This window comes from Misgurnus anguillicaudatus, chromosome 3 (assembly GCF_027580225.2).
Source record: "Misgurnus anguillicaudatus chromosome 3, ASM2758022v2, whole genome shotgun sequence".
NCBI classification, from domain to species: Eukaryota; Metazoa; Chordata; class Actinopteri; order Cypriniformes; family Cobitidae; genus Misgurnus; species Misgurnus anguillicaudatus.
The window spans coordinates 25,562,714-25,577,093 of NC_073339.2; the positions used below are offsets into that span (position 1 = coordinate 25,562,714).

The window sequence follows — 14,380 nt, forward strand, 5'->3', positions numbered from 1 at the left end:
GTGAAGAACAGAATAAAGCAGGGTTCCCCGGGTCTTGCCCTGGAGGGCCGGAGCACTGCAGAGTTTGGCTCCAAACCTGATCAAACACACCTGAGCAAGGTCTTCATGATCACTAGAAAATCACAGGTGGGTAAGATTTATTAGGGTTTGACCTAAACTCTGTAGTGCTCCGGCCCTCCGGGGTAAGATTTGGGGAACCCTGGAATAAAGGGTAACTTTTTTCCTGTTACATCTTACTCCACAATTTGCTCCTAGTCAAATCTATCTTCATGTATATTGAATTAATTTACCTAACCAGGTAATTGTTAGCCAGTTCACAGTGTTTTAGAGGCCAATGCCAAGGACTGTGGTCAATATAAATTCCTGACTTAAGCTAAGAGGTCTTTGGGAATACCAACCCAATACATTTTGGTTGATTGACAAATACAAGCACAAATTCATTTGACACTACTGGAAAGAACTGTATATCACTTGACATAAATATGGACTCACGTGATTGTTACAAAGCATGGCATTCATGTCTTATTAAAATGTACTTTTCTCTTCATCATTTCAGGTTGCCAAAGGAAGAATGTTTTCCTTTTCGATAAAATAACTGGGGAGTTGATAAATGAGGTAAAATATTATTTTTTAAGCTGAGTGCTGCTTGTCTCGGTGACTGATTCTGACCTTTCAAAGATAATATCCAGTTATTGCTTAAAAAGTTAAAATAATTATTACTTTTGTGTGCGTGTGTATGTGCGTGTGTGTGTATCTGTGTGTGTGTGTAGGGGAAAGCTGAATTGAAAGTTCACTGGTGACCGTGCTCTGTAAGTTATGTTTTATTATCTTGTTACGTTTATTCCATTGCAATGCAAATTAGTCCATTCCACAACCAATACAGTGTAGGCAGTGATGTCCAGTGGCGTCGCTAGACCCAATTTACTGGGGCACATGCCCCAGTGTAAATCTTTTGTGCCCCTGTGTAAATCTCAAGTTTACATTTTAGCAGTTAACTAGTATATTCCTTTACAAAGACAATGGCGGCAAAACGGATCTATATGCAATGTAGTTACCCAATTCACGTTTGAAAAAGCGACGCAGCAGTCGCACTGACGCGTGCACACCCCAATTCATGTCCGCGTCCACGCACCCATTCATGTCCGTGCGCGACTGTTTTGCCGTGCGCAGCCACATACAAAGTACACGCGATTGAGTTGGTTTATGAAAACATGACGAGACTAAAGTAAGTTTCTAAATAGCTAATAATGAAAATCCTATTTTCACCCGATCATTGACGCATGTGATGGACATCAGAAATGTTTTGTGCAAAGCAGGAAAAGGGAAGCCAAAATGAGAGATGATGTGTTTAAGTGAGTAAAGACACATAGCATCTTACCCTGTCAGGGCTCAAACATTAGAGGAAAAATCTCAGGAAAACCTCTGTCAATAGTCTATATTGTTCACATACAAAAACTGTGTTATACTGTTCTGTATTTTCAGATATGAAATTAATATTTAGTTCACTAGGTCATTACATAAACAGTTAGCAGTAACTAAGATAGATTTTTTTAGTAGCAGTCATAAAATGAAAATATTCTTAAAAATAAAAAAAATAAGTTATTAATCATTGTTATGTAAAATGCAAATGTGCATAAAAATATTTTCTCTCCTGCCATTATTTCCAAACATTTTATGCCTTTAAACATGTTAATAATGTTGTATATATGTATATATGAAGATGATACTAAAATATTTTTAAATAAATGTTTGTCTTTCCCAGTACTTGTTGCAATGTTGGAATAGTAGGTTAAGCAAAGGAAATTGTATCTTGCACACCGCAGGCTTTCAAGAAAAAGAAAAAAAAAATGGGGGACCCGTGCCCCAGTAGAGCTTTTATGTCTAGCAACGCCCCTGGGGATGTCTGTTAGTAGCTCTGACATGTCAAGATCACATATATCCCAGAACTTAGAGTCTATCTTACCAGAGTATCAACACATTTCAACTGTGTGCGTTCCTCGAACAAACGAATACAGAGCACAGTTTACCTCGTCTCGTACAAATCTTACTAACATAAAATTAGAAAACAATACGTTTACAGATGAACCTCGAATGTTAAAATTCGGCCTTCTTAACATTAGATCGCTTACCAATAAAGAACCTATTGTCAATGAAATAATTACTGACCAAAACTTAGATGCACTCTCTTTAACAGAAACCTGGCTTAAAGCAGACGATTACATTAGTTTAAACGAATCCACCCCACAAGACTACTATTATAAACATGAACCGCGTTTAAAGGGGAGAGGGGGTGGTGTAGCTACAATATACAAAAATGTTTTTAAAGTAAACCATAAATCCAAACTAAAATTTAATTCATTTGAAATAATGCTATTAAATATGGAAATAACTGATCGTAACCATAAACAGCTCTCTTTTGTCCTTGCTACAATCTATAGACCTCCGGGCCATCATGTAGATTTTCTTAAAGAAATATCAAATTTCCTGTCTGACCTCGTAGTCACTGTAGATAAAGCTCTTATCGTTGGTGACTTTAATATACATGTTGATAACCCAACAGATACATTAGGATTAGCATTTATGGATATTCTAAATTCTCTCAATATTAGACAAAACGTGACAGGGCCCACGCATACTCATAGGCACACATTAGACTTAATTCTGTCACTCGGGCTCAATATTAATGAAATCGAGATATTACCTCAGAGCGATGCAGTTTCAGACCATTGCCTTGTCTCATACACGGTACTTCTAGATATGATCACTCGATCCACAATACGCTACCGACTAGCCAGAACAATAATTTCCACCACTAAAGATAACTTTATTAGCACTCTTCCAGACCTGTCCCAAATGAAACATGTAGCAGATAACCCTGAAGATCTAGATATTGTAATAGAAAACCTGAACAGTATTTGTTCTAACACATTGGATGCTGTAGCTCCAATTCGAAAAAAGAGAATCAAAGAAAAAACGCCAGCTCCATGGTATGATCATCACACAGCAGCACTCAAAAAGGCAACTAGGAAAATGGAAAGAAATTATAGAAGCACAAAGTTAGAGGTATGGCGTGCAGCATGGAAAGAGAGTGTTAAACACTACAGACAGGCTATAAAAATCGCCAGATCTACGTATCTCAGCAATCTTATTAAAGAAAATCATAATAACCCTCGCTTCCTCTTTAGCACAGTTGCGAAACTGACTAGAAATAAAGAACAAACAGAACCCACTAATAAACTCCCACACAATAGTAACGACTTCATGAACTTCTTTACTAAGAAAATTATGATTATTAGGGAAAACATTGTAGGTACCCAAGCAGCCACCACTCTACCCAGTAATACATTTAATGCTTGCCTACCATACGAACATCTTGACTCATTTAAACCTACTACAATAGATGAGCTATCTAAATTAGTAGCATCATCCAAATCATCGTCCTGTATATTGGACCCTGTTCCCACAAAATTACTCAAAGAGGTATTCCCTATAGTGTCTAACCCAGTACTAAATGTCTTTAACTCATCATTAGAATTAGGCTACGTTCCTACAGCTTTCAAACTAGCAGTTATTAGACCGCTCATTAAAAAACCAAACCTTGACCAGGGAGATCTAAATAACTTTAGACCAATCTCAAATCTCCCTTTTCTTTCCAAAATATTAGAAAAGGTAGTGGCAAGCCAGCTACGCACATTCTTAGCAAATAATAGTACGTATGAAAAGTTCCAATCAGGATTCAGGCCCCACCATAGCACAGAGACAGCGCTGCTTAGAGTTACAAATGACCTTCTCCTAACATCCGACCGTGGTGAAATATCACTCCTTATATTATTAGACCTTAGTGCAGCCTTTGACACAATAGATCACACAATCTTACTTAATAGGCTAGAAAACTATGTTGGCATCAGTGGTCAGGCGCTAGCTTGGTTCAGATCGTATCTAACCAATCGCTATCACTTTGTTTATGTAAATGAGGAGGAGTCACATCACTCCCTGGTTAAATACGGCGTACCGCAGGGATCAGTTTTAGGTCCTATCCTGTTCTCGCTATATATGTTACCTCTGGGAGATATTATCAGAAATCATAACATACAGTTTCACTGCTATGCAGATGACACACAGCTTTACATCTCCTCGCATCCTAGCGAAACACAAAATTTTTCTAAGCTATCAGACTGCATCAGCGATATAAGTGACTGGATGTCACATAATTTTCTTATGCTAAACTCCAATAAGACAGAGATACTTGTTATCGAACCGAATCGCTACAAATATAATATGACAGATTACAAGTTGCCCATAAATGGCTGCACTGTGGTGCCAACCTCCACGGTTAAGAATTTAGGTGTGATGTTCGACAGCAGTTTATCCTTCGACAGCCATATCTCCAATGTCTGCCGCACAGCATTCTTCCACCTTAGAAATATCTCAAAAATACGCCATATGTTGTCTGCATCAGATGCAGAGAAGCTTATCCACGCTTTTATGACCTCTAGAATAGACTATTGTAACTCGTTACTCGGAGGATGCCATGCAAAACAGGTCAACAAGCTTCAGCTAGTTCAAAACGCTTCTGCAAGAGTTCTTACTCGAACTAAGAAGTATGACCGCATAAGCCCAATTCTGGCATCTTTACACTGGCTACCAGTTAAATATCGTATACAATTTAAAATATTACTAATCACCTACAAAGCCTTAAATGGCCTAGCACCCTCATATCTTAGAGAATTATTATCAGAATACAATCCATCACGTGCATTGCGGTCACAAAATTCTGGCCTCTTAATTATCCCTAAAATATCAAAAGTGTCTAAAGGTGGCAGATCCTTTTCCTACTTAGCCCCTAAGCTATGGAATGATTTACCAACCGACGTCCGAAAATCAGAGACAGTAGATAACTTTAAATCTAGACTTAAAACTTTTCTCTTTAACAAGGCTTTCAAATAGTTGTTTTAACAATGGTACTTATCTCCTAATAGCTAGCTTGTACAACATAATAAATAAATTAATTAATTAATTAATAAATTAAAACCTTTTTTTTTCGTCAACACTTCAAAGCATGGTAAATCTCATTAATACTCTTTAGTAATATGCTGAAACTTTGAATTGGTTTTCGACTGAGTCTTAACTGCCAAATATGGCCGGCTTGCAATTTTGGCCTTTTCCCATGACCTTAAAATAGTATGTCATACAGAACCGTTTGCCACTGTACGTTAGCATTAACGACGGCAGTGGGGCCTCTGGCCTTAGTCAAACGAGTTCTGTTTCCGTTTCTAAAATCATTAACTATATGTAATACACTTAACCAGCAATAGTTAGCCTGTCCGGAACCGAGCTGACTAAAACCACATTACTGTGTGACACTTGTTTTCTATGTGAACGGCCCCTACGCTAATAAGATTTTGTGTCTCTCTCCCTGTCTCGTCCTTGATCCCGAGGACGAGACAAACAGATCCAGTTCCGGTACATGTGAAAGTCGGCACACAACTGATCTACTAGCTGTTCTTCAACGTGATGTCCAGCTGATGCCTGACCAAAGACCACCGGCAGAACCCGCTTAATCTCCGCTTAATCTCCGCTCAATCTCCGCTCAATCTCCTTCCGTTTCAATGTGTATATATATATATATATGAAGAGTTTGGTTCCAAAACGCAATAAACGCCATTTTTGAAAAAAATGAGTTACTGCCAAAATCAGTATTATATCAGGTCAGTAGTTAAAAGTAAATTCTTAATTTTACGCAAAATCCAATATCCGCCGTGTTATTCTGTCATCTTTTCTCCCTTTTTTCCCAAAATGCGACAAACGCCACTCCCACTTTTTTACAGAACGCAATAACTCCATTTCTGATATTACAGCCCACCGTTCACGCAATGTAAACAAACAATGGCGGACGCGCGTAGTACACGGAGTCCTGGTTTTCCTCATCTACTTTGTACTACGTGATCAACAAACAAAACAAAATAATACTTTAATTGCAATGATAAACCTGTGATGGTTTTCTGTGATGGGAAAGAAACGTAAGCCATCAGCATCTAACAATTTCCCTGAGAGGCACTCGGGAGACGGGTGCTTGTTCTCCCGACAGCATCAAGCTTCTCATGCTAACACATTGACCCCAGAGGATCTTATGAAAAACTTTACATAATTTTACTCAAAGTCAACGAAAATCGAGCAGGACCAAAAACATTTTACAGTCGATCGCTGTGAAAGACGTTAAGCGAAGACGTCAAGTAACCGCAATGACAGGGTTCTTAATATGACAAAGTAAGTGTTTTGATAAATAACATTAATGTTTATATTTTTAATTAGTGTGTACAACTAGTCAACTAAATGAATATAACATGGCAAAGATGAATGCACATTTATATAGGCTATTGATTCAATAGATTTATAGCATTTTGAATAAAAACTTGTCATGGATTTATTGCATTTTGTGGAAAAAATAATCCGTTTTTATAATAAATCTTTGAAAATCAACTTATGGATTTGAATTTTTTATGTTTTTATAACCTAAAGATGCTGTGTGAAAGTTTGTAACAGAAAATAGTTGTTTTCATCTTGTCACTTTCTTGGTATAGAAAACACGTTTTTACCAAAATTTGTCAAAATGGATTTATTGCGTTTTGGAACCAAACTCTTCATATATACCTCCCAAGGGTTTTTTCCTCCTATGACTTTTTTTACTTCCCCGGCTAAAATTCTGGGGTTTTTTTCTCCTAGGGGGTTTTTCAACCCGGGGAGGCAGCCTTTTTGGGCTTAACTTCTATACGTTACATTAGTAATACGTTTGTTTATAATGTTGATTTATAGCCGTAGCAAATTTAACTGCTTGTGCTATCGTTTATTATGTTGTGCTATCTGTCGATTTTCTGTGCTTTTCACTGCATCTATTATGTAAAGCTGCTTTGATACAATTACCAAATTGTGAAAAGCGCTATATAAATAAAATTGAATTGAATTGAATTGAAAAATAAAGTTCCCTGGACATCCTAGCAGTAAATCAACCTCTGACGTTAGTCTGGATTTAAACAGAGAGTTTAAAGAGTTAGTGAATGTGGAATGCTTGAAAGACTATTCCAGAATTTTGTAGATAAATGAGAGATTGATCTACCTTATCTCTTTTTAGAATATTAACATCTTGGAATTTGTGATTGAAGTGGATACAGTCAGGGTTCTATTCAATTCAATTCAATTTTATTTATATAGCGCTTTTCACAAGTGTTAATTGTTGCAAAGCAGCTTTACATGAGTAGATGTAAAGGAGAACACAGAAAATCAATAGATAATATAAGCAGTAGAACATAGCGGCTAAGGTTAAACCGTACAAGCAAGCGTATTAATAATGATACATATACAGTAAAGTGCTAAGTTAAGCCAAAGTTGGCTGACTCTCCCTGGGACTAAAAACCCCCTAGGAAAAAACCCGGTGGGAAAAAACTCCTAGAAGGACAAAAACCCTTGGGAGAAATTAATATATGTATGTATATATATATATATATATATATATATATATATATATAGATATATAGATATATAGATATATAGATACGGTAGGGATAGGAAGCGGATAAGCGGATTAAACTGGTTCAGCCGGTGGTCGTTGGTCGCGCATCAGCTAGGCATCACGTTGAAGGACAGCCAGTAGATCAGTGGTGCGATGACCTTCCCAGCAACAGGAACTGGGTCTGTTTGTCTCAAAAACAAAGGAGACAAAAACAGAGTTCTATTAGCGTAAGGGCTGTTCGCATGTAATGCAAGTGTCATACATTATAGTTGTTTAAGTCAGCTCGGTTCCAGACAGGCTTTGTTTCTCGGTTCTCATGGTTCATGGAATTTTCGGAATATTATGGAATTTTATAGGTCTTTTACAGACATTGAAAGTCAGTCATGGAATATCAGGGATTTTTGTTTGTTGCTTTAAATTTCAGTTTCCATTCATGAAAATTTACTCCGCTTGTTAACTTCTGATGTAAGGAATACAATTTTTCGGGTCCAAGCCTCATCTGACTACAATTTAAACAGCTGTTTATTGTCACTGTTTATTAATTTCACACATTGAAGCTACATTAATAAAAATGTATAAACTCACATCTGTACATTTACATATAGATCATGGTAATTTAGCATTTTAGTCAGTAAAAGTCTTTGAAAAGTCAGGGAATTTGACATTTGACTTAAAGTGGGATCCCTCTACAATGGATTTTAGGTAATGAGAAGCTGGACCATTCAGTGCTTTCAAAGTAATTCAAAGAACTTTAAAATTCATTTTTATTGTATTTTGTATTGCATTGTATTGACAATAAAAAGTTACTGATGTGATCATACATTTTGTTATTTAATAACCTAGCAGGACATTCACCCAATGCATTACAATAGTAGGAGTGATTAATGGGATCAAAATGCAGACACTATCCCGAACTGCCAGATCTGGAACACATGAAAACATGCAGAAATTGTTTAACTTACTCCGCTTATATAAAATAGCTTAGTTACCTTAACAAATAGGATAATATCCTTAACTCACTAATGACAACTTAATTCAGTTATCAACCACATTTTGGAGTCATCACTACATTTGGAGGTGCATCCCAGCAAGACCCACATATGTTTTGTTTTGGTGCTGGTTTGCTGGTGACCACCAGCATATACATGCATGGAAATGATGCTTGTCTATGCTGTTTTTTTTTTTCAGCAGTGATGGCTTTCAATATAAAAAAAACTGTATGGGTATTTTAATTAAAAGTAACTACTACTTTAACAACAGATGCCAGAAAATGTGGAGAAAAATCTGCCAGTTAAGTACAAGTACCTCACATTTGTACTATGTGTTCTAATGACATTATCTGCACTTTGATATTACAGTGGCAAAACCTGGGATGACACATGGGAGCCTGCCAGCGAATTTCAACACAAGTCCCACATTCCAACCAGCTTTCAGCATGACGGCCTACACCTTTATATTATCAAGCACCTTTCAATTGTTTTTGATTGTCTTTGCTTGCTGTTCTTTATTAAAGTTTTTGCACAGTACCCAGTCTCTTTTAGTGTTTTTTGTTTTAATGTTTTGAATTTTGTCTTTTTAAAAACTCTGTATTTGTCATGAACTACACAGCAGACAAAAGGTTGTCCCACGCAAGATCATAACGTAGAGAGTTAGTGCTGTTTGTCATAATGAAATTCCCAAAGGCATTATATTTAAAGATTTTTGGAGTGCAGTTTTAGTAAAGGTATGTCTACTTGAACTATGATATGCCAGACAGGAATAAGTACCACAAAAACTCCCAAAGCTATTTAAATCTCACTTAAATTTTGTAGTCCAGATTGAAATGTCCAATTACAATATTAGATGACATTTATAATTATAAAATAAATAAATAAAAATTTTAAATAAAAATTTAGTCATATTCAAACATATTTTATATTTGGCTATACAGAAAGCATCTTTTTTTATATCAGCCTGCATGCTACAATAACTTTATTTTATTTTGTAAACAAACGTGAAACATTTTGAAATATTGTATTATTTATTTCATATACAGTATATACATCTGCAACAAGTATATAATATTAGTTACCTTCAGGTTTATATCAATGAAACCAATTATTTGCTTAGATTACTGAGAAAACCTTTCGTTTTTCGTGTTTGTGCGTGTATAATAAATATACACATTCATTATAATCGTACCTAGAGTGATTTATACCAGTGCTGATCATTACATTTAGGAAGGACGTGCACGTGATTACCATATATATACATGTGTGACGTTTCATTGGCGTTAGCAGTACACGCTGTGATTGGACTAACTATAATTCAACATCCGTTTTGCAAACTTTGTTTTGCTGTGGTTATGACGTTAGTTATACTGTCAGTTGTTGTTAAGAATTGCTATGTTAAAAGAGATTACCCGTTTATCGAGATCCCAACCCTAACCCTATAGTGTACTACACCCTTCTATGAACTACAATTAACAGCGCCATGTTTCCCCGTCCCATCGATAGAATGACAATGGCTTATGGGCAATGTAGTTTAAACACGTTTAGTAATGAAACTAAATAAATACAATCTTTAATGAACAAAATGGCATGTAAATATGGTCATCGTACTATGGCATATTTAAGAGTTGGAATGAAATTTGGTATTTTATTGTGATTACTTTTTAAAATGCTTTTTTAACAGCTTTCCATGCAATCTCTGTTCAACATTATTTAGTAAACATATATAAAAAAAACAGTAAAACCTACACATATGTACCCTCTTCATCATGGATAACAATCTGTGCTGAGTAACATTTTTATCTGAACAATATTTTTATTTCCCACATTTTCCAAATTCATATCTTGATTGTGTTAACTTTTGCTGATATGAGACTATGTAATCAGAATACAGAAATACAGAAACAAAGTCAACAGAAAAGTCAGGCAAGTCATAAAAATGCAAACAATTACAATATAAAAGACCATACTAGTGCATTATTGTCACAAATGTCATTAACATAGGAATTATTGTAACATCATGTGACTAAGATACATTTAGTAAATAACCAGAAAGCAAATTTAATTCTAATTTTGAAAATAATGAGTCCATATAATGATTTTCAGGATTCAATTTTTATACAGCACACTACAGTTCAACTAAAGAATATTTTATTCTCAGCCACCAGCTGATGTTGAAACATCCCATTTCCCTCTGTCAATTATTCTTAGATTATTATTACTCGTCCAAGATTATTTGTTGGTGTAGTTGAGGTTGTGTAATTATTTTGCACACAACTTTAGCTATGATGAGTTTTATTATGAATCAATCTGCCAATTAGTAATCGTTTGGTTGGTATGAGGTATGAACATTGTAAGAAATGCAGTCACACACAACCCAAAAAGATATACCTTGATAAAAGCTGTGAATAGTTGAAAACTTTTATAAATATTTATTTATAAAAAAATAAATGTTTGAACATGACTTTGCATGCAGATGGCTTAAATTATAAGGAAAATTAGTTGTCAAATCCTTTATTTCTCCCAATCAAATAGTTTCTTCCGAGGCATTTTGTTTATATAAATATTTTATAAGCTTTCGCATGTGAAGTTTTTCCCAATCATAATGGCAGTGGAATATTAATAGAAAGTCGGATGAGAAGAAATACCTAAAATCTCTAATGTAATACGGTGGTTGAGAGTTGGGGACATCCAAACACTTTTGGCTTTATCATTTAAAAGATATTAAAAGTTAGATTAATCATTTATTTGCACAATTAACACACACATCTCACGTTACCCCATAGGTGGGGTTTGTTTTATCAAACAGAGGGTTTGATGTAACACCTGCTAAAATAGTTTCAACAAATAATTAATTACAATTCTGTCTATATACTAAAGGTGGATATTGTTTATATATCTGCCTATGATAGATGAATGTGTGGATATCTATCCATCCATGATCCTTCATCTAACCATAATTGTATAATGCATCAATGCAAATAGATTTTTTTTAAAAGAGCCGCACAATTAAGACAAAAAATTATAATAGTGAGTTATTTCCCCTGATGTTGTGTTAACAGTGATCACTTTGATTAATAGTATTTACATTGTTTTCATTTCATTATCATTGTATACCTGACTTTGTTACAACTAACCCCGCTGTGTAAAAATGTTTTCAATCCCAGCTATCAGTTACTAGGAGTTGCTGACATGTTTCAAAATGCTGTTATGTTTTAGGTAACAAGACAGTGATTAAAATAATATAAGGTAGGATTTGTTGACTTACACACCTAACTCAGAAATAAAAAAAAACATATGAAGACATTTACTTCCATGCCTCCAAAACACTCTTTTTCCAATATATTAAACAAATTCATCTTCTGACAGTTAGAAAAAAGACGAAAAGCACAGATTGTTTGGCCCTGTATAAAAATATGTAACTGTGTTACAATCAACCCCATGTTTGTTTGTGCACCGCTCACTTTAATTATTGCACTTAATTTCCACCACTGACTAGTTGTAGAAGGATATTGTACATGTATACAGTACATGTCTATTATGTGAATAAAGAGGCTACATAAGGTTATGAAAAGTAGATTTTATTAAATGCTTCATATTGACTGAAGTCATTGTCCAGAATGATGGAAGGTGAGACAGTCTTGTGGATTACAGACTGTAATGGTAACCCCCTAAAGGGTACCAAAAAAAACATATGGCCAAATTAAACAGAGACAGTGTGAGAAATGTCAAAGTGTTTATTCCAAAAAGAAGTCAAAAATAATCCAAAAATAGCAAAAACATGTCCAAATATAGCTGCAAGCAGCGATACGGGGCCAAGCACCATCAGCACAATGAGCACCAAAAGCACAGCAAGAAAGATACAACGTTTCAATCACCCAGGGCGCATTGAGCACCCAAGGTGCATCAAGAACACAAGGCTCAGCAAAGAACCCAAAGCGTAGCAATGACAGAGCAGAACCACCGCAGTGCAGAGCAGCAACAGAAAACATGGCAAAAACAGAACATATGTGAACTACAGACAGGTCAAGAAGAATAGGTGAGAAAGAACAAAACTTTAATAGAAGAAATTAACACCTGCCTCAGGCGGGATTCAAACCCGTGAACTCAGGATCTCTATGCATACGACTTAGCAGATGCGCCACTCAGTAGACACAGCTCAAGGGGCAGCAGAAAATAGCTTACATGCCATACAAAGAATTCAGAAGTTATAAGCAGTTCTATAAGAACTGTTATAGTTTATAACCCCTAGGTGGCGCTGTTCTCTGATTTCCTCAGGACATCATGCCGAAGCTCCCAACCGATTTTTGCATCGATATATCCGATACTTCAAAAGTTATAGCAATTTATCACAAATTCCAAAATGGCGGACAGACGGTTCGGTCAATCCCGGCATAATACACATTGACAGATGCGGCATGAGCCAAGGAACCCGTAGACACCAAGATCATAATTTTCTGACAAACGATTCAGAAGTTATGCGCAAAATGCGCTGTCACCAAATTTGGCATGGACCCCCAGTTCATGGTCGACATGAAGTGTACCAAATTTAATTTCGATTGATCAAAGAATAACTGAGATACAGCTTCAGAACCAATTTTGCGTCAATCTCGTTAAGTTCAACAACAACAGTAAAGATGGCAAAAATATAATATCAGACAAAGTATTCAGAAGTTATAAGCAGTTCCATAAGAACTGTTATAGTTTATAACCCCTAGGTGGCGCTGTACTCTGACTTCCCAGGTACCTTCAAGACATCATGTCGAAGCTCCTTACTAATTATTGCGCGGATATGTCCAATAGTTAAAAAAATATAACAAATTATGTGAAATTTCAAAATGGCGGACAGGCGGTTTGGTCAAACCCGGCATAATACACATCGACAGATGCGGCATGAGGTAAGCAATCCATAGACATCAAGATCATAATTTTCTGACAAACAGTTCAGAAGTTATGGGCAAAAATAGCCTATTTTATTATCTCATGACCCATAGGTGGCGCTGTCACCAAATTTGGCATGGACCCCAAGTTCATGGTCCACATGAAGTGTACCAAATTTAATTTCAATTGATCAAAGAATGACCGAGCTACAGCTTCAGAACCATTTTGGCGTCAAACTCGTTAAGTTTGCGCATTTATTACTTTTGAACAAAGATAAATATCAAAATTCTGTTCGGTCATTTCTATGCGGCTCACTCCAAAGATCATCTGTGCCAAATCTCATAAGAATTGAACCACATTTGAAGGAGGAGTAGCGAAAAAACGGAATACTGTACATTTCAAAATGGCTGCTACTGTAATGGGTGGAGTTTTACTGTAAGGTATTAAAAACAACAAGCGTGAGGAGAGCAATCACGTGTACTAAGTAGAATTTTCATAGATCAAGCGGATCAGCAGTTATAACCATTTGAACATTGAATTTTTGCACTGCTGGTGGCGCTATAGAGTTAGTACTAGAGACCCCATTTTTGGTCACATGACTTTTTAAGACCACCACTACAACTGTGCCAAATTTCATCATTTTCCTATGTACAGTTCATAGGGCTGCCATAGACGCCTATGGCTAAGAAGAGGAAGCAGAATAATAATAAATATAGCTGCAAGCAGCGATACGGGGTCAAGCACCTTCAGCGCAATGAGCACCCAAAGCACAGCAAAAACCGCACGACGCAGCAAATGCGCAAAGCGCAGAAAGTGCGCAATACAGAGCCCGAAGCAAAGCAAATGCAGAGCAGAACCACTGCAGTGCGGAGCATCAACAGTAAAGATGGCAAAAATATAATATAAGACAAAATATTCAGAAGTTATAAGCAGGTCCATAAGAACTGTTATAGTTTATAAACCCTAGGTGGCGCTGTACTCTGACTTCCCAGGTACCTTCAGG

At 36.1% G+C, this 14,380-nt stretch overlaps 2 long non-coding RNA genes across 2 annotated transcripts in view; one reads left to right on the plus strand and one right to left on the minus strand.

The window, feature by feature from the left end:
* Window positions 1-14,380, minus strand: part of LOC141361906 (uncharacterized) — a 593,959-nt gene that overhangs the window by 229,837 nt on the left and 349,742 nt on the right. The window lies entirely within an intron of this gene.
* LOC141361855 (uncharacterized) lies at window positions 137-10,004 on the plus strand. Its single transcript, XR_012367966.1, has 3 exons — window positions 137-615; window positions 771-809; window positions 8,866-10,004. It is a non-coding gene; the product is annotated as an uncharacterized lncRNA (long non-coding RNA).